The sequence below is a fragment of the Malaclemys terrapin genome, chromosome 18, assembly GCF_027887155.1.
Source record: "Malaclemys terrapin pileata isolate rMalTer1 chromosome 18, rMalTer1.hap1, whole genome shotgun sequence".
In the NCBI taxonomy this organism is placed as follows: Eukaryota; Metazoa; Chordata; order Testudines; family Emydidae; genus Malaclemys; species Malaclemys terrapin.
In genome coordinates, this window is record NC_071522.1 from 4,499,508 (window position 1) to 4,517,790 (window position 18,283).

The window sequence follows — 18,283 nt, forward strand, 5'->3', positions numbered from 1 at the left end:
CCAGAGTCCACTCAGTGAGTCAGTGGCAGAGGTGGAAAGAGAAGTGCTGATGGCCAGCCAGCCCTGTGCTCAGTCCACTACTCCAACCTCACAGGGGTTAGCGGGAGACAGGAGGTGGGGCCTATTAGGGAATGACCCCTATGCAGTTTTGCCAGTTCTCACCATGTTATCACGACTCTGGCAATGTGTTTTTTTTTGTGTGTGTGTGTCTTACCTGCCTCCTGAAAACCTGCTGAAAAGCGCTTTTTCCTGTTATTGTCAACGGGGCTCACACTAGCAAGATGGTCGCTATTTCACTGCAGTCTAGCCACATCCCTCCTTATTATTGAACAAGCAGCAGCACTGCCATTGCATGAGGCATGCAGAGCTGGCCTGGGCTGTCTCCTTGGCAAGGAAATCCCTTCAGCCGCACTGGCATGTGGGGGAAACCGGCCACACTGGGCCCAGTCTCCCTCCTTGGGAGGGACTTGAAAGTAGATTTCCAGCTGATGAAGCACTTTACAATAGGTTCCAATTAACAGGCAAATTCGCCATGTCCCTTCTTTTCAAGTGCCCCATCTTTGAGAAAACCAATTAAGTCAGGTAGCCTGTGACCAACTCAGCCAGCGCTGGCGTAAGTGAGCCATGGCTCAGCTCCGCATGTAATTTCCAGTGCTGACACTGCTGCATGCATGCACCCTGCAAGTGGGTGAGGCTTGGCCCAGGGCAGCAATCTGCATGCACCTCGTAATGCTCTTGCAGCAGTGTGTGAGCCCTGGGCCCACCTCTGCACGCACGATGACAGCTAACGCCTGGGCTCGTGCTCCCAGCTCTGCACAGCCCTGGGGCTGCCGCCTGCTGGGATACTCTGATTGGCTGGGCAGGAGCCGGGGCTGGCGCGAGCTCGCTGCTTCCCGGCTCCTGGTTCCTTGCAGTTGTCGCTAGAGGGCAACGAGGGTGCATGGAAGGGGAGTAGCAACCAACGTGTGTGCACGGTAAGAGGGTCGGGGAACGTGGTTACTTGTAGCCGCCTCCAGCCTTCAATTAAGCAATCAGTGAGCGCCAAACACAGCAGCAACGCTTGCAAAGAGAGCCTGCCGGGTGGTGAGGATTAGCAGTAGCTCCTGTTAGATGTGGTCACGGGGCGCGGGCAGTTTTCAAACAGACTCCCACAGAGGGGGTTGCAGAAGATGGGGAATGTGGTTGCATTTAAATCTGCCAGTGCAAAGTGCTTGCTGTTCCGGGGTGACTGGGAGCGGCCCGAACACAAGTTGCTTTTGCAGGAAGTTTTTGTACTTCGCAATTCAGAAAAGAAAGCAAAATAACCCCGGGCAATAACTGCTGAGGGTGTGCCAGCCTGCCTGGGACAGTGTCACTCTCTGCAGCGAGCAGGGTGGGTGGGCTGGGCTGGGACGGCAGTTTTGCTTGGGACGCTGGAGCAAAACCAGAGACAGGCTGCGGGGTGATTTTTATGCAGGATGTTATTAACGTGGATGTAAGCAAAAAAGTTGTTCGACCTTTCCCACCCTCCTCCCAAAAAAGAATCAACAAGGAGTTCAGGGTTAGAGGCGATGAGGATCTGTCTGTTAAAAGGCTTCCAACCCTGGTGATAAATCACTACATATACTCTGGAGTCGGTACAATGCTAAGATCTCCCTGCATTTGGTTTTATGGCATATGAACTGTTTGCAAGTGTGTGTGTGTGTGTGGGGGGGGGTGTTAAAGCCCCACCGCTGTGTCTCTAATCCAGAAGTGAACCTGGATGAAAAGCATTTACAATGTAGTTACTGAAGCAAAAACAAAATGTTCTCCTCTCATTTCCTTGACATGAAGGGGGATTGAGTTGCATTCTGCTGACTTCCCTCTCTTCCCCCTCTTCCGGAGATTGAGAGGTTTAGATGCAGAGCTGGTGCTAGTCCATTTGGGAGCCCTAAACAGGAATATTTTGCCCTCCCCCCAACACATACTAATAGTTAATAGGGGGCCCCCTTGAGCTGCTCAGGGCTCTAAGCAATTATGCCTATCGCCAGCTCTGCTTAAATGCAGAGTTTGGCAACAGGCGTGCTCAGGCAGGTTGTTATGAAATCAGACTCCCAGGAGCTTTCTCCCAAGACAGACCTTGAGCTACAGGCAGCTGTTCCCTGACAACAGTTAATAGTTTTGTTCTAGTTTCAAAATGTCAGTAGCAGGGATTTCTTGATAATGGGTATTCCTAATGCTGCACGATAGCTAATAGTTCCCTGTGAGATTAGAAGTGAGGAGGGGGGAATGGAAAACAGGAGCAACAATGATATGATATAAAATAACTCAGAATATAAGAGTTTTGTGGACTGTGCGGCCTACAGGGAACTGGCTATTGCTGTTATGATCGATGTGCATTACAATAAGGTCTGGAGACTCCAACCAGGAGGGCTCTGTTGTGTTCGGTGCTGTACACACACACACACAGAAAGATGATGGTTCATCTTTCTGACAACTTCTTTTCAATGAGCTGTTTGTTCAGTCCATCTGTTCCCTGCCATCTTAGGGCTGGTTGACATTAGAAAGTTGAGTTGACCCAGCTACATCACTCAGGGGTGTGAAAAATGTAAACCCCTGAGAGACATGGTTAAGCCGACCTAAGTCCTAGTGTAGACAGCAGTAGGTTAACAGCAGAATTCTCCTGTCGACCTTGCTACTGCCAGTCGGAGAGGTGGATTTACTACAGTGATGGAAGAAGTGTATGAGTGACAGTAGTGCTGCTGCAGCTGTCCCATTGTAGCGTTTCTAGTATAGACAAACCCTAGGTATGTAGTTGCACTGTGCTATCAATATACACTCCTAAGCAGTGTGTGGGGGGGGGAATGGTTAAAATGTTTATTATTTTGGTTCAAGTTTGGGGGAGGAGCTTTCAGAGCTTATGATCATGATAAAGATTGCAGGGTGAATGGACTGTGGGAGATACAGAATAAAAGTTGGGGAAGCTGCTAACAGTCATTTTTGGGGAAATGACTACAGTACTATTATACTGTACTTCTAGACTTGCTAGGAATTACTTAAGCAAAGTAAGCTGTCGTGGGATAAGAGGGAAGGTCCTCTTCATGGATTGGTAACTGGTTAAAAGATAAGAAACAAAGGGTAGGAATAAATGGTCAGTTTTCAGAATGGAGAGTAAGCAGTGGTGTTCCCCAGGGCTCTGTACTGGGTCCAGTCCTATTCAACGTATTAATAAATGATCTGGAAAAAGGGGTAAAGAGTGAGGTGGCAAAATTTGCAGATGATACAAAACTACTCAAAATAGTTAAGTCCCAGGCACACTGCAAAGAGCTACAAAAGGATCTCTCAAAACGGGGTGACTGGGCAACAATATGGCAGATGAAATTCAATGTTGGTAAATGCAAAGTAATGCACGTTGGAAAACATAATTCCAACTATACATATAAAATGAAGGGGTCTAAATTAACTGTTACCACTCAAGAAAGAGATCTTGGTGTCATTGTGGATAGTTCTCTGAAAACATCCACTCAATGTGCAGCGGCAGTCAAAAAAGCAAACAGAATGTTGGGAATCATTAGGAAAGGATTAGATAATAAGACAGAAAATATCATATTGCTTCTATATAAATCCATGGTACACCCACATCTTGAATACTGCGTGCAGATCTAGTCGCCCCATCTCAAAAAAGATGTATTGGAATTAGAAAAAGTTCAGAAAAGGGCAACAAAAATGATTAGGTGTATGGAATTGCTTCCGTATGAGGAGAGATTAATAAGACTGGGACTTTTCAGCTTGGAAAAGAGACGATTAAGTGGGGATATGATTGAGGTCTGTAAAATCCTGACTGGTGTGGAGAAAGTAAATAAAGAAGTTTCAGAGTAACAGCCGTGTTAGTCTGTATCCGCAAAAAGAAGAACAGGAGTACTTGTGGCACCTTAGAGACTAACAAATTTATTAGAGCATAAGCTTTCGTGGACTACAGCCCACTTCTTATATGCATATATGCATCCGAAGAAGTGGGCTGTAGTCCACGAAAGCTTATGCTCTAATAAATTTGTTAGCCTCTAAGGTGCCACAAGTACTCCTGTTCTTCTTTTTGTAAATAAAGAAGTGTTATTTACTCCTTCTCATAACACAAGAACTAGGGGTCACCCAATGAAATTAATAGGCAGCAGGTTTAAAACAAACAAAAGAAAGTTTTTTTTTCACGCAACACACAGTGAACCTGTGGAACTCAGCCGGAGGATGTTGTGAAGGCCAAGACTATACCAGGGTTCAAAAAAGAACTAGATAAATTCAGTGAGGCTAGGTCCATTAATGGCTATTAGCCAGAATAGACAGGGATGGTGTCCCCAGACTCTGTTTGCCAGAAGCTGGGAATGAACGACGGGATGGATCACTTAATGATTATCTGTTCTGTTCATTTCCTCTGGGGCACCTGGCATTGGCCACTGTCCGAAGACAGGATACTGGGCTAGATGGGCCTTTGGTCTGACCCAGTATGGCCGTTCTTATGTACTCTGCCTGAGGTTTCATCAGTTTCATAATAAATGTAAATGTCATAGGATTGACTCATGAGGAAGGTAGCGGATTTTGACTATGGAGAAATGGGCTCAGTTCCATTGCTGCCTTTGATACTTCTGTTGAATTCCTGCTTGTAAATGGGAATAATGGTACCCCTTTCCCCCCATCTGTTGTCTGTCTTGTGTACTTCAAGACCTACCCCATTCAGTGGGGCTTCATGCAGGTGCAGTGATCGGCCTCAGCCTGGATGCTGGAATCATGCAGAATCAGGGCCTTAGATTGTAAACTGTGAGAGGCAAGGTATTCCCGGCTCTGCCACGGGGTTGCTGGGTGACCTTGGACAAGTCCTTTCTTCTCTCTCTACCTCTGATTCCCTCCCATTCACTCTGAGTCTGTTTAAATCAAATCCCAGTAAATCAAAGTTTTATTGTAAACTCATTTTAATCTTCTGTTTTGGAGCAGTGCCAATATGGAATTATGGATCCTTAATACTGGTCCACTCTTTTATCAATATAAGGGTAATTTCACTGTAACTAATCTATCAGTACTATTTGTAATATGCTTATTGGTATGTGTGTATGTAATAAATATTAGTTCAGGTTGTGTATATTTTACATGGAGGCATAAACATTTTTAGGGTTAGGTAATAATATAAGATTTTAAAATATCACAATTTAAGATAAAGGCCCATTATTGAAACCTTGCTCTCAAGAGTATAATCACTCAAATCAGTTGGAGGACTAATGTGAGTAAGGATTGCTAGATCAATCCTTAAATTTGCTTAAGTGTTCCCACTGTCTCTTTTAATCTTAGCTGCCCGCATTATGAATGTAAAATGAAGTAAAGGTAGGAATGTACTTGTCCTCTTTTGAAATAGGGTTGTCATGACGACCCACAGTTCAGTATGAAATCTGATGAATGCAACAGGCCGGCACCTCTGACTGCGGAGGTTTGTGATTAATTCCCATATTCTGATTGCTTGTAAAATTACTAGTTTTTCCACCCATATAGAATTGTTGCTACTAGGGAAAAAACATTGCAGGCCCTTTATCCACAGCAGAGTGGAAGTATAATCTGGCTTTGAAAAGTGACTCCTTACAGAGACCGTGTATATGTGTGTGGTTGTTTTATTAGTCCATGGAATCAGGCAAAAGCCCAAATATCTTAAGCAAGTTTCAGAGTAAGTGGGTTGACTATTTAATGTAAACTGGTGCCTGGACGGTGATGTTTGCTGAGATCCGACTATAGTAGTATTTCTGCGACCAGTAAGGAAAAAAACATTCCACTTACTCAGCAACAACAGTGATGTCTCTCATTGCCTTAGTTAGATCTGGTGCATTAGGGTTCCTGTGGTAGCTGAAGTCAGTGGCAAAATTCCCAGTGGCTTTAATGGGATTGGGATCCCCCCTTTAATATATTGTAGTAGCCAAGTCAGACTTCATGGTTGTTGCTATGACCATTTGGTACTTCACAGGAGATGCAGAGATCACCCTCAGGTCTTACTGCTCTAAAACAAGGGTTTTCAACAAATGAGATCCAAGAGAATCTCTGCTAGCAATACAGGGCATATGACACATTCTTGTCATATGTCCAGTAGACGGCAGTTGGTAGGGTACTGAAATGCAGCCTTGCAGAACTGGATACTTGCTAAATGGCATTCCAGTTGATGTCCTGGTGTTGAATTGTGATGGTGATGTTGCGTAGTTGTGATCTGATATCTTAGTGTGTTTACTGAGCAGCACAGTGCAGTGGGCCAAAGTGTGATCCAGTGGGCAGAATTTCACTCTTCCTTAATGCAGGGAGTCAATATACTTCTCAGCTCCAGATGCAACCACGCTGAGAAGTCACTTTTGGATTTCTCCTAAGGGTCCAATTCAAACCAAAATAGGTCTGACTTCTGTACTTCAAAAGTGTGGGAGCTGGACTTAGTGTTATCAGACTGGGCCCATAAAAAAATCACCCTATGAAATATTTTAAACGCCACTAGAGACCAATCCAGGTTATGGGGGGGAACATGAAGACTGAGATAGCTGGAACTGAAACACATGTAAAGAAAACAGTGGATCAGACTGGGGAGTTGGTTTTTACAGGTGCTGAAACGGGAGATTTATTGGCCAGGAAACCTAATTGCTTTTTAAAAAATTGTTCTGGCTTTATTACATTTTCCAGTGGGCAGGACAGGTTTCTTTTAGGTTAGCGATTGAATTATCAATCTCCTTATGAAAAAAACAAAACACAGTTCTAGGGAAGAGTAAAAACTGACTGTCTGACAGCTGAAGGGATCAGAGTAACATTTTCGTAAAAGGGTTGTTTATGTGCTGTAAAGCAATTAGCTTAGAAGGGATGGGTCACGTTTCGAAGGGGAATGGAAGCTCAGAATGACAGTGACTTACAGCAGCACTCACCAGTTCTGACCCTCACGCCCTGAAGAAAGTTCCCAGTTTATACTTTGGTTGATGATCAGTGTAAATCGGGGAGAATTAATGGTCTCTTGTTATTGTTTGTGTTACAGCAGTTCCTCCTGAGTTCTCGTTGGCTCTGGTGCCACTGACTCCCTGTGTGACCTCGGGCAAGTCACTGCACCCTTCTGAGCACTAATTAATGTTTGTTTGGCGCTTTTGAATTGTAAAGTGAGGTGTGTGTATTGCAATGACCTGCTAGGGAGTGGAGACAAAGCAACAGCAATAGATAATATAAAAGGAACTATTCTCAGCCTTTTGGTCACACAAGCAGTGTATATTAGGTCCCAAAATGCAGACCTGTAAGGCAGACCAGCTGAGTTAATATTGGCCTGTCATGTACACGTGCTTTGGGCATGAAACTTTACCTGATTTGCAGCCCTTCACACAAACAAGGGCTCTTATTGATGTGGAAAGGCTGTAGACCAGGCCTTTTATAGCATCAGTGGGTTCCAAATATTCTCTTTTACTCTGTTGCCAACAATCCAGGACAGGAAGCAAATCTCCCCTGTCCTTTCATCTGTGTAGTAACTGCACTTTGAAAACTCCATTTGCTCCTTCATGTGAAGAATTCTGTTTTTTAGAATGGGACCCTCTGTTGTTCAATGGATAATTTGCTCGTTGAAATAATAATTTTTTCTTGTTATCCAAAGATTTCCAAGCATATTACAAATGTAACTCAGTTCTCACAATCTACCAGTGGCTATTTGACAGAGATACAAAAATGACTGGAGGGAGCAGAGTCACGCAGGATAGCAGCTGCTGTGCTGGAAATAGAACCCAGGAGTCCTGAGTAGCAGTCCCCTGCTTTAAAATCTACATCTCCCAGAGCTGGGACTAGAACTTATGGGTCTTCCCGACTCCTCATGCTTTGTCTAACTTCTAGATTGGGGTTCTCAACCTTTTTCTGAGACCCCCCTCAACATGCTATAAAAACTCCAGGGCCCAGCAGGAGACAGGTGGTAGGGACTTGGGGCTCCGGCCTGGCTATGGGACCTCGGGCATAGGCTTAATTTAACTTCTATTTTTGGGGGGCTTGGGCCAGCTCTGCAAAAAGTGTCCAGGGAGGCAGTGCCACCTCCACAGACCACCCAGCCTGTCTGGGGGTTTAGCTCAAAAAATTTGAAGACTGCTCAGGGTCCAGGGAGGAGGTAGCTGGGGGCTGTGTGCAGGCAGGGGGTAGCTCGGGGTACAGGGAGGGGGGAACTAAGGGCTGTGTGTGGGCGGGGGGTAGCTCAGGGGGCAGGGAGGGGGGAGCTAGGGGCTGTGTGTTGGCAGGGAGGAGCTCAGGATGCAGGGAGAGGGTAGCTAGGGGCTGTGTGTGACCCCCCCCGGGACTCCGCCCCGACTCCATCCCTGCCCTGCCCCCTCCTGCCCCGCCCCCATTCCAACCCCTTCCCCAAAGTCTCCGCCCCCTCCCTGTCCCTATTGGACTCCTTCCCCAAATCCCTGCCCTGGCCCCGCCTCTTCCCCGAGTGCGCCGCGTTCCCCTTCCTCTCCCCTCCCTCGCAGTGCTTGCTGTGCGAAACAGCTTTTTCGTGGCGGCAAGCACTGGGAGCTCAGGGGAAAAACGGGGACACGGTGCACTCAGGGGAGGAGGTGGAGCTGGGGCGGGTCGGGGAGCTGCCAGTGGGTGCAGAGCACCCACCAATTTTTCCCCATGGGTGCTCCATCCCTGGAGCACCCAGAGTCGGCACCTATGGCAGTGGGGTAGAAGGGAGACCAGTGCTCGGGGTTTCAGCCCTGCAGCGAGGGATACTGGGGCTCAGGATTTCAGCCCTGTGATGGGTCTCGAGGTTTCAGCCCCGTGATGGGGGGCGCTGCGCAGGGGCTTGAGGTTGCAGCCCCGCAATGGTGGGTGCCTGGGCTCAGATTTTCAGCCCCGCATCGGGGGGCTCCAGATTCTCAGGTTTTCAGCTATATGGTGAGGGATATCAGGCCTTAGGATTTCAGCTCCACGGCGGTGCGTGTCAGGGCTTGCGCTCTGGGTTTCAGCCAGGGGGTCCCGTGGACCCCCTGAAAGGGCTCGTGGACCCCTGGTTGAGAACTGCTGTTCTAGATAATGTTTCTTCCCAGCGCTTAGCCTAGCACCCTAATACCTGACTCCTCACCCCCTCTTCCCCACAAGGCGAGACAGCCCTGGTCCGATGCCCGTACCCTGTGGTCACTGTAGTCATTCCCATGTGATCAGCGTGTCTCAGAAAGCGGAACTGAAGCACTTTGGATGGGGGAGTCCCTTGCTGGCGGCGTTGTTTTCGGTGCTGTGTGGGATGCACTTTCCAGACAGTGAAAGGCGTCGTGTCCCTATTAGTGAATAGCCAGTGGCTGGCACTACTGCCTCCATCACAAGCATGTCCAGCTCCCAGGCGACAGGGCAGTGAAGCAGGAAGCAGGGTGTTAAATGACATTGGTGCTGTGTCCCAATTATTTCCATTGAATGGCGTTAATCTCAGGAGCTGGGTGCAAAAAGCTGCAGGGTTGGCGGGGGGGAGGGTGTTTGAAAACTGTTAAATGAAGCCTCCACCCCTCTGTTACAGAGATATTGAGGGAGGCGGTGCAGGTTACCCATGTGGGGCCTGGCGAGGCAGGGGTTAACGCATGCTGGCTCCCAAGAGTGCCCCACTGATAGCAATTAGGCTTCTCTCTCTCCCCAATAGCAGGTGGTCCAGTGAAAGATATTGCCTCACACACCTTGTCTCTCTAATACCCTGGAACACACATGGCTACACCCCCACTGCATACAGTGGTTGGGCTTGTCAGCATTTCCTTCAGGAGACTCCTGCTGGCTAAGCAAAGAGAATTGCCATGCCCCAGGACCCCTGGAGGGCAGGGCTATAAACCCACCTGGGGGAGCACTTATTCTCGGCATTGCCTCTGAGCCTGGCCCTGCTGGCCAGGCAGGTGCTGTCTGGCACGAGCCTTTACAATCTTCTCCTAGCCTTGGAGGATTAGACCAGGGTTTGTAGAGCCACCTTGTTTTCTCAGGGCAGCTGGGCAAACTGGTTTCGGTTCAGTAAGAACCAGATGCCATGCTGTTTGTTCTTGAGCTCTACAGGGCCAGGATGGCAAGCTCAAGAAACCCCAGTGGTAAAGATTTAAGTTCAGCTGCCTGTGACCACAATGTATCCTGTTGCAATGAAAAAGGATCTTTTGGTTCTTGTATTTCTCAGGGGCACATGAGAACTGACCTGGAGAGACTAGGGGATGCGATCTGCATTGTCTGTCTGCCAGGAAGTATACCATGGCTCCAAAATATAGTCCTGTGCCACCTATTGCCGCTGTTCCATTGAACGGTCCTCTCTGATGTACTGTCAGAGAGTCTTAGCTATTTCAGAAAAGGGGCATCTTGACTGTAGCCCTCATTTTTTATGAGACCTTAAGATGAAATCATGAAGTAAGCTGTACTGATTGTTGCCTGCATGCAGCAATACAGCCAGGGCCCTGCCTTCACACCTAATCGCCTGGGGGCAATGCCCGCTGGGACCAAAAGGTTGGAGACTGGCATTGTCTTGGTCGCACCAGTGATGATACGAAGGGCAGAGTTGGTCATTGAGTCCAACTTGCCACATAGATGACTGGAGCCCGCAAGGCATTTGGCAGATGCAGTAATTAGGGCATTGGTAGATGTCCATCGGGTTTCGTGCTGGTGCCCCATGAGTGGCCAGCAGTCTTGGAGAGGAGTCCAGCTCTCGACTGGATTTTAGCACGGGTCTTCTCGATGTGTTGTCAGAAGGACAGAGTGCTCTCTGTCAAGTTTTATCCCCAAGTGTGTAGGGCACGGTTCAAAAACGATTGGCTGTTGTAGTTACTTTATGTTATTAGAGGGTGGGTTTTGTTCTTGTTTCGTTCTGTTGTTGAATTACAGTGGCGCCACGGGATCCCAGCTGGGATCAGGGCCCCACTCTGCTAGGTACTGTATACATGGGTAATAGGAGACAATTCTGGCCCTAAAGAGCTTAGCGTTGAAATAGACAAGACAGACAAAGGGTGGAGGGGGCTCTTTCTCTCTCTCTCTCTCTCTCTCACCTTCTCCCCATTAAAGCAGAGTGTAGTAAACCAGGCCAGCTCACTCGCTCTCTGTATCGGAGTGTTCTCTTGCCTTGCGTATTTGTTCGACCGCTGCCTTCTGTTCATGGTTGATTTGCTAATTTCAGTATCTGATGTTATGGAAAAATCTTTAAAATGACGAATCGAAAATGTTTGTGCTGTGTGTGTTTTCTCCGGGCAACTGGAAAAATGGGCTGCAGCGTATTAAATCTCCAGCTGTGTGCTTGAGCCTTCATCCTGCGTGGGCGCTGACTGGTTTCCTGGGTGATTGGAGGGACGACACAGGAGCTGGAAAGTGACCCACCTATAAAGTAATGGGACACAGGGACTGCTAATAAAGGGCTGATGAGCCCAACAGAATACATAGGATCCAGTCAGTCAGTACTGGGCTATAGTGGGCCATTAGACCATGGGGGTGAGGGGGAGAGTAATTTTGGTCCCATCAGTGCCTCTTAGCGAATTGTCAGGTGTGACTGCCTGCCTTCTGATGAATGAAATCATCAGAGGGGGTTCCCTCCGAGAGAGGGAAGGTCTCCCCATGCTGAGCACTGGAGAGAAATGCTCCTCCGCTTTCTGCTCCCCACACAGTTCTTGTACCAGTATAACCATTTCAGTGAGGAGTGGGATGGTTTTTTTAATGGATATAGTTATACCAGCGCAACCCCTACTATAGATGCAGTTATACCAATATAAAGGTGCTTTAGCGGGGTACAGCGGTTCCTTTACTAGCTTTGAGATCAGCACCTTGATAGCAGTACACCTGCGCCTATGCTTAGGGCGGGGAGGAGGGGTTTGTACTGGTATAGTTAAAGTGGTACAATTGCTGTATGTAGACAAGACCTTAATGACTCCTGATTAGTATCCGTAGTCCAGCTCCACCGTGGCTGCAAATCCAGGCCTTTGTTTAGCTCCAGCTGTACAGTTCACTGGTTGCTGCTACATATTTATTTAAGGGCTGAGTAATGCAAGTTGTCTAGAGTGCACCTCATGTTGCCCGGGAGTACACAACAGCCGCCTCATCCGACAGATGAGGACGCCGTCCCTGCCCGCGGGAGCTGGCAGCTGAGGGGCCGGGTGACCATCTTGGTGGGCATGGTGAGTCTCACCGTAGGTCTTCTCATTCTGAGTTGGCCATTCTTTTACTTGCGTGTGCAGAAAGAAGATCTTAGTTAGAAATCCAAACACCCTGCTTTGCTCTTTGTCGTTTCCCCGTGGGCGCTCCCGAGAGGCCTGTTGTTTCCCTTTGTCTCCCCTGAATCCCTGAGCGTGTTCCTTCTGCACAGAAAATCACACAGTGCAGCCCTGTGACTAGTGCTACTGTTAATGGGAAGCATACTGCTGTACACAGACGCCTTCAAAGCCCTGCTGACAGTGGGCTAGAGCTGCACACTGGAGTAGCTCATTTCCTGGTGGGTTTTGATCCTTCAGCCATGCCTCCCATGTGAGTGTGAGAGTTTGTAATGGAGCAAAACAAGTAGAGATGGTCTCCGGAGCGCGTGGTAGGAAATGCAGTAGCAGAGGGAGAAGTCTGGAGCTGCTCACAACTTCCACGTTGCTCCACGGATTCTCCCGAGTGATTTATTATTCTCTGTCCCATATTTGTTCAAAATGTAGAGAAGCAAAGATCCGTCACCAACAATAAACTCCAAAGCAGTGCAGGAGAGCTTAGTTCTGCAGGGAGCTGAGCACTCTGGCCCTGATCCAGCAGAGCCCTTGAGCATGTTCTTAATTTTAAACGCATCATTAACTCCAATGGGTCTCATGTGCTCAAGTCTTCTTGCTGAATTGGAGTCGGAGCGCTCATCACCTTGTAGGATTGACCCCTGAAAGAAGGAAAAATGGAACTCCTGATGTATCTTGTATATGTTGTTTTGTGTGTGTTCATATGGCTCAGGCCCGGAGCCTGCATCCCTCACTCACTAGAGTGGCTTTGTTGAAGTTGCCTGTATGAATAAGATCTTCTCCCAGGAGTATGACTTACAGGATTGGGTCCTTGATCAGCTGCATCATCCAGGCTTCTTCTGCCAGCTTCTCTTTACATGAAGAGTAGAGTTTCTTGGGTCTGTAGTTCACCAAAGCAGGCGACCGGAGCTTGAAAGGTCATGTTACCCATTGTCCAGTGAAAGGCTCTAGCCACAGCTGGGAATTTCAATATCAGCTACAAACTTTGAAGGTTTAAAACTAACTAGTTATCTTAGGCTGTCCACTTTCCTCCTTCCTCAGGGCTGCTCACCATGTGACTCCCAGTGGCATTAAAGTAGAATTTCAGTGAGAGCCTAGCAGGGAAATCCCAGAGCAGAAGCAGAGCCCGCTGCATGTACATTACACTGTAAGGTCCTGACTTCCAAAACTCAGCCAGGCAGGTCCCTCAGCTGGCGTAGGCTGGCGTTGCTCCATAATAGAGCAATGGTGATTTACGCTAGCTGTGGATCTGGTCTGGGAGTCTAGGATCCCATGTAAAACACGTGTAGTTAATTTGCACTGACAGCTATCACGGTTGAACATGAGTTAGATATTTGCAGGCCCAAAGAACAATTTAATTATTTGTGTGTGCAAACATCTCATCTGCATGCGCGGTCATAGCAACTGCAGTTGCATGCACATTTTTGACTTCTGCCCTGGACTCCTGGAGTTTAAATATTTATTAATTAGACTTTTATTGTTCACATCACATACTTTAGGCTTGTAAACTGCGAATCACACCAAAGCCAAGCAGATTGGTTACTTAGCAAAGCTCTTTTACCATTTGTATGTGAGCTTGGGTGTAGTGGTCACCAAGTGTGGAACTGTCCTGTAGCGAGATTTCCAGATCCTTGTGTTAAAGAAACCGTCCTCAGTTCCAAAAGGAAGAAACAGGACCCGAAAAGCAGATCAGTCTGTGATCAACTTAGCTGTAGAATGGAAGAAATGATCACAGCCATTTTCCTCCACAGCTTATTCAGAATTAATTGAAACTAGGCCAGTTCTGATGGTTGATCCCCATTAATTGATTTAGTATATTTCCTATATAAAGTTTCAGCCCCTTTCTGTATGAATTCATCTTCTGCCCCCAGCAGTATTTCATGCAACCCTTTTGTGTCTTTGAGAGACACGTGTTTCCATTCCTGGTCCCATTCAACTGACACCCTTTGCATGGGGGCAGAGCAGGCTGATTTTCTAAACTTCAGAGGACTCTCTCTTGGTTTTGGAGTCTGATGTATTCGCTGCCGGTTACTTAAGGGGGGCTGCAGAGTTGCCGAGCTGATGTATACAGCACGATGCTTAAGCGACCAAGACCTGTGACTAATTAAAACATGACTGAAAATGTTCCAGTAATGCTGCAAGGTGAATTGCATCAGGTTGAGCTTGTTTTCTGGCTGCTTAGATGGATCTTAGCTTAATGAAATTAACTGAACACAAATGAGAGGATTTGGAACAACTGCATGAAAAATAGTAAGTAAGGGGTCAAAAATGGCACCGGTAATCTGAATATTGGTGAACCTGGCATGCTCCCCAGGGCTCTTGTGCCCAGTCATGCTGAGCCATCTGACCCTGTATGGATGGGTGTGTATTGTGGAGGAGCCATTTAGGGTACATCTGCACGGCACACTAAGCCCGAACTCTGACTCAGATCTAAGGCCCGCTTCTGTCCACACACAAATCGGTCTGAGTCAGGTCAGCAACCACCCAGGTTCCAGGACCCTGTGGGGGCCTGGGTCAGAGCCTGGGTCCTGCTGTTACTCAGGTCCAAGCCCTGTCATTTTGCAGTGTGGATGCAACTCAAGCCACAGACCCAAGTCAGAAGGTCTGCATAGGGCAGTATGGACGTGTTAGCACAGCTGCGAGACCAAGGTCCAGCAATTGTAAACCAAAGTTTATGATGCAGCATGGATGCTCAAACATGGGGTTGGAAACACTGTGGGTACAACTGTACTGCAATAAAAATCTCCCCGTAAGAAGGGTGGGTCTCAGAGCCTGGGCTCCAGCCTGATCCCGAACATCTACGCTTCAATTTTATAGCCTCACAGCCTGAGCTCCGCGAGACTGAGTCAGCTAACCCAGGCCAGCTGCAGCTGTGCTGTGGGACTTTTATTCCAGCCTGGACCCTGGTCCCACAGACCCAGGGTTACAGTGAAGTGTAGAGATACCCTTCGAGCCAGTGGAGCTTTGCTAAGGGTCCCCAGAAACCGTAGTGATGGGCAGCTTTTAAGTGTGTGGCGCAATAGCTTGCACTGCACTCAGCCACAGACTTTGGTCCAGGGTTGCCCAGGTTTCTCCATCAGCGCATGCTGCAAAGCTCTTGCCCATAAAGGGTGGGTGATGTGTAGCCATGTATGTGAGAATTAAATGTTGTTGCTGGGATCTCGGGTAACTGGCGGATCTGTTGGTTTAGTGCATTTTTGAAAGATCACCAAGGAATCCCCAAGCTTCTCATGTAGAGTAGGAATAATCACATAGAGTAATTCATTCCCCATATCTCCCAGATCTCATCAAAGACCTAACAGCTGAGTGGTGTCGTGAGGTCTAATTACAAACCCTAGGGTTCTGAAAGGTGCTGGAGATGGTTCATTCTTGGCTGTGCTTGCAGTTAAACTACTTGGTGCTGGTTCATGTGGGCCTGCTGTCAGTAATGGACATGCTCTTCCTGGTTTAGACAAGGCTCCAGGTGAAATAAAGACCCTGCGAGCGCTCCCAGCCAGCAGTTTTCTGGACAAGGCCAGCCTATTCTGTACACTCCTGCGCTGGTCCAACTCTTTCTCAGAAATTCAAAGCTAGTCTGCAGCTTGGTCAGTGGGTTCTGCTGACCTCCCACAACCCAAGGGCCCCTTGGATTCATTAGCATATCAAAACTGGGACAGGTGTCTCCCTAATGGCAGTTTATAGGCTAATTGGCATCTCCTGAGCCTTCCCCAGAGGAACCTGCTCACCGGCCATCTGACTGGGAAGGAGCAGAGCGTGATGCATTTGTGAATGATTTACTCAGCACAAATACACCTGGCCATGGTGATGCAGGGCCAAGGTCTGAGAGGTGTGCTTTCTAGGGACAAGTCCTGGGTAGGGTGGAACATCACAGCAACTCTCCTCCTTCTTGAACCCCAGGGATGTCCTGTAAGGACCCTTCTGTTTGGCTAATGGAATGTTCTTTACAGTGTGTGCTTATTAGTCAGGTAACCCGGCTAATAAAGAGCCCCTCATTAGCATTGGATCCTTTGGGAGCGTGTTAATGACCTTGTTGGTACTAACAGAAAAGCTGTACGGACTTGCCTACCGCTTTCCCAGTGGAGCTCATTGTCCCTTGACTCCGATGAGATCTTTGTATGTGATCCCCCTCTCCGTGGAAAGTCATGCTTAATATGAGGACATCAGTCACTGGCTTTGACCCTGTTGGCATGCTGTAGAGAGCGAAATTCCTGACACTCTTAAAGAGAGCGACCCTGGGCTCCATTTGACATCAGGGGGGCTTCTGCTTCTGGTTGGACATGTGAAACTCTTTATTTTGAAGTGTGAATCAGCCCCAGGTTAACAGACACTGCAGGGATCATGTGGAAACACAAGCACCAATGCTGTGTGGACAGAGAGTAGCGTGAATTGTGTCCGGTATCTGTTAGGTAGCGCCTCACATCTCCAGATCGAATCCATCATAGGCGTTTGGTTCTGAGCAGTTAGATTACTAACGAACAACCCAGGTCTCTGTGAGATTAATGTTCAGATAATCTGGGTATCAAAAGGGGACTAGATACCTTGGAATTCTTGGTACTTCTCTGTGTGGGGAAGCCCAGTGGCAAATCATTTGATAATGAAAATAGACTCTGCCCTAGCAACGGGTGGCTCCCTGTGGCAGCTCTGGTAAAGGGACATGCTAGAATTGAACCCGCTCATGATATGTGGTGTGTCCTGGGTACTGCATTGTAGCCCTTTGTCCTCCAGCTGGGACAGAGGATGCTGGGTCATCAAATCCAGTCTTCAGCTTGAAGTGGTGCCAATCTTTTTCCATCCAAATCATCTGGGTCTGGCAAATCCTAGTGCATTTAGCTCAGTTTTGTTTGATGATCTTGGGTTCATTTTGAGCTTGGAACTAGAGCTGGACCCAACTCAACCCCTGGATTCAAAGTCCTCTGAACTTTGCATGCATTTGCTGTAGACCCAAACATCGTAGCTGACCAGTAACTGCAGTGGGGCAAACCAACCCACGCGCGCCCCTCTCCTCTCCCAGATCCAAACTTGTCCAAAGTTTAGAGAAGTTTGCATGTGATCTCTGCAGTCTGGACCCATCTCAACTCAAAGCTAAAGGCCAAGCTCAGCTTTGTGACCCCAAACCCATGGGCTTTGTGCATTTCTTAGGTGGTGCTCTGCACAATACAGATCCTTTGATTAAAACCCTCTTGAATGTCCTAGTGGAAAAATATCTCTGACCAGGAATGAAGTGTTGTGTAAGCTAGCAGATGATGATTGTCAGAATTTCCTCTGTGCACCTCCTATGCCACTTACCCTCAGCCTGATATACTTGTCCACCCACTTGGGTATTGCCTGTATAAATGCACCGCCTCTACCAATGTGGTGGATCTGAGGGAACTGAGACATGGTAAAGTTTCCTGGCACTGTAGGTTTCTTTTCACAGCCTGGGGTTGGGAGTTCTTTGCGAAGCTGCTGCCTCAGAGATGAGTGATGGCAAAGAGGCCTGCTTTCATCATGCTGTGTCAGCTTCACTTCGTATCTCTGCTGTTCAGTGTACAGTTGGGGCCGGTTGTACAAACCGGCTCTTGGTGTTCAGACCACTGTGGCTGGCAAGTTTTTGAGCCAGACCCTTTTTGTACATTTTGACTCTGGATTTCCCTCCCCCCCCCTCCTTTGTGGAAGTATTTGTAAAACTGCATTTAAAATAAAATAAAATAATTCTTGTTCATGTTCCACAGCTTCCATACAAGGGATGGAGGAACCAGAACAATCATATACTATTCTTCATATTTAGTGCTTACCATCCATAGATCTCAAAGCAATGTGCAGAGAAAGGTGAGTATCATTATCTCTGTTTTACAGATGGGGAAACAGAGGCACAGAGCAGGGCAGTAACTTAACCAAGGTTGCCCAGCAGTGCAGTGGCAGAAGCAGAAATAGAACGCAGGCCCCCAGTCTGGTGTACGTTTGTCTGGCCCATGCCGCCTAAGCTTGTTTTGCCGTTAAGACAGGGATCTTGTTTCCTGTGGAAGTGCTGTGGTTCTGAGTCAGGCCTGTAGAGTTAATTAGGCGAGTGCTAGGTTTATGGAGTTAATCATGCATAGATGTAGAGGTCTGTAAAGCCTTCTTGTTATTAGGTTTTA

The 18,283-nt window shown here is 47.7% G+C and overlaps 1 protein-coding gene across 4 annotated transcripts in view; it reads left to right on the forward strand.

Annotated features, from left to right (window-relative positions):
- Nucleotides 1-954: 954 nt before the first annotated feature.
- The window catches only part of RPH3AL (rabphilin 3A like (without C2 domains)), a 92,252-nt gene continuing 74,923 nt past the window's right edge, over nt 955-18,283 (forward strand). For 2 of the 4 annotated variants that reach the window (XM_054008643.1, XM_054008647.1), the window contains exon 1: nt 11,980-12,080. The gene's annotated coding sequence lies outside the window, so the exon portion shown is untranslated. Of the gene's footprint in view, nt 975-11,979; nt 12,081-17,878; nt 17,976-18,283 lie in introns of those variants that run through there. The other 2 variants (XM_054008645.1, XM_054008644.1) reach the window with 2 other exon arrangements.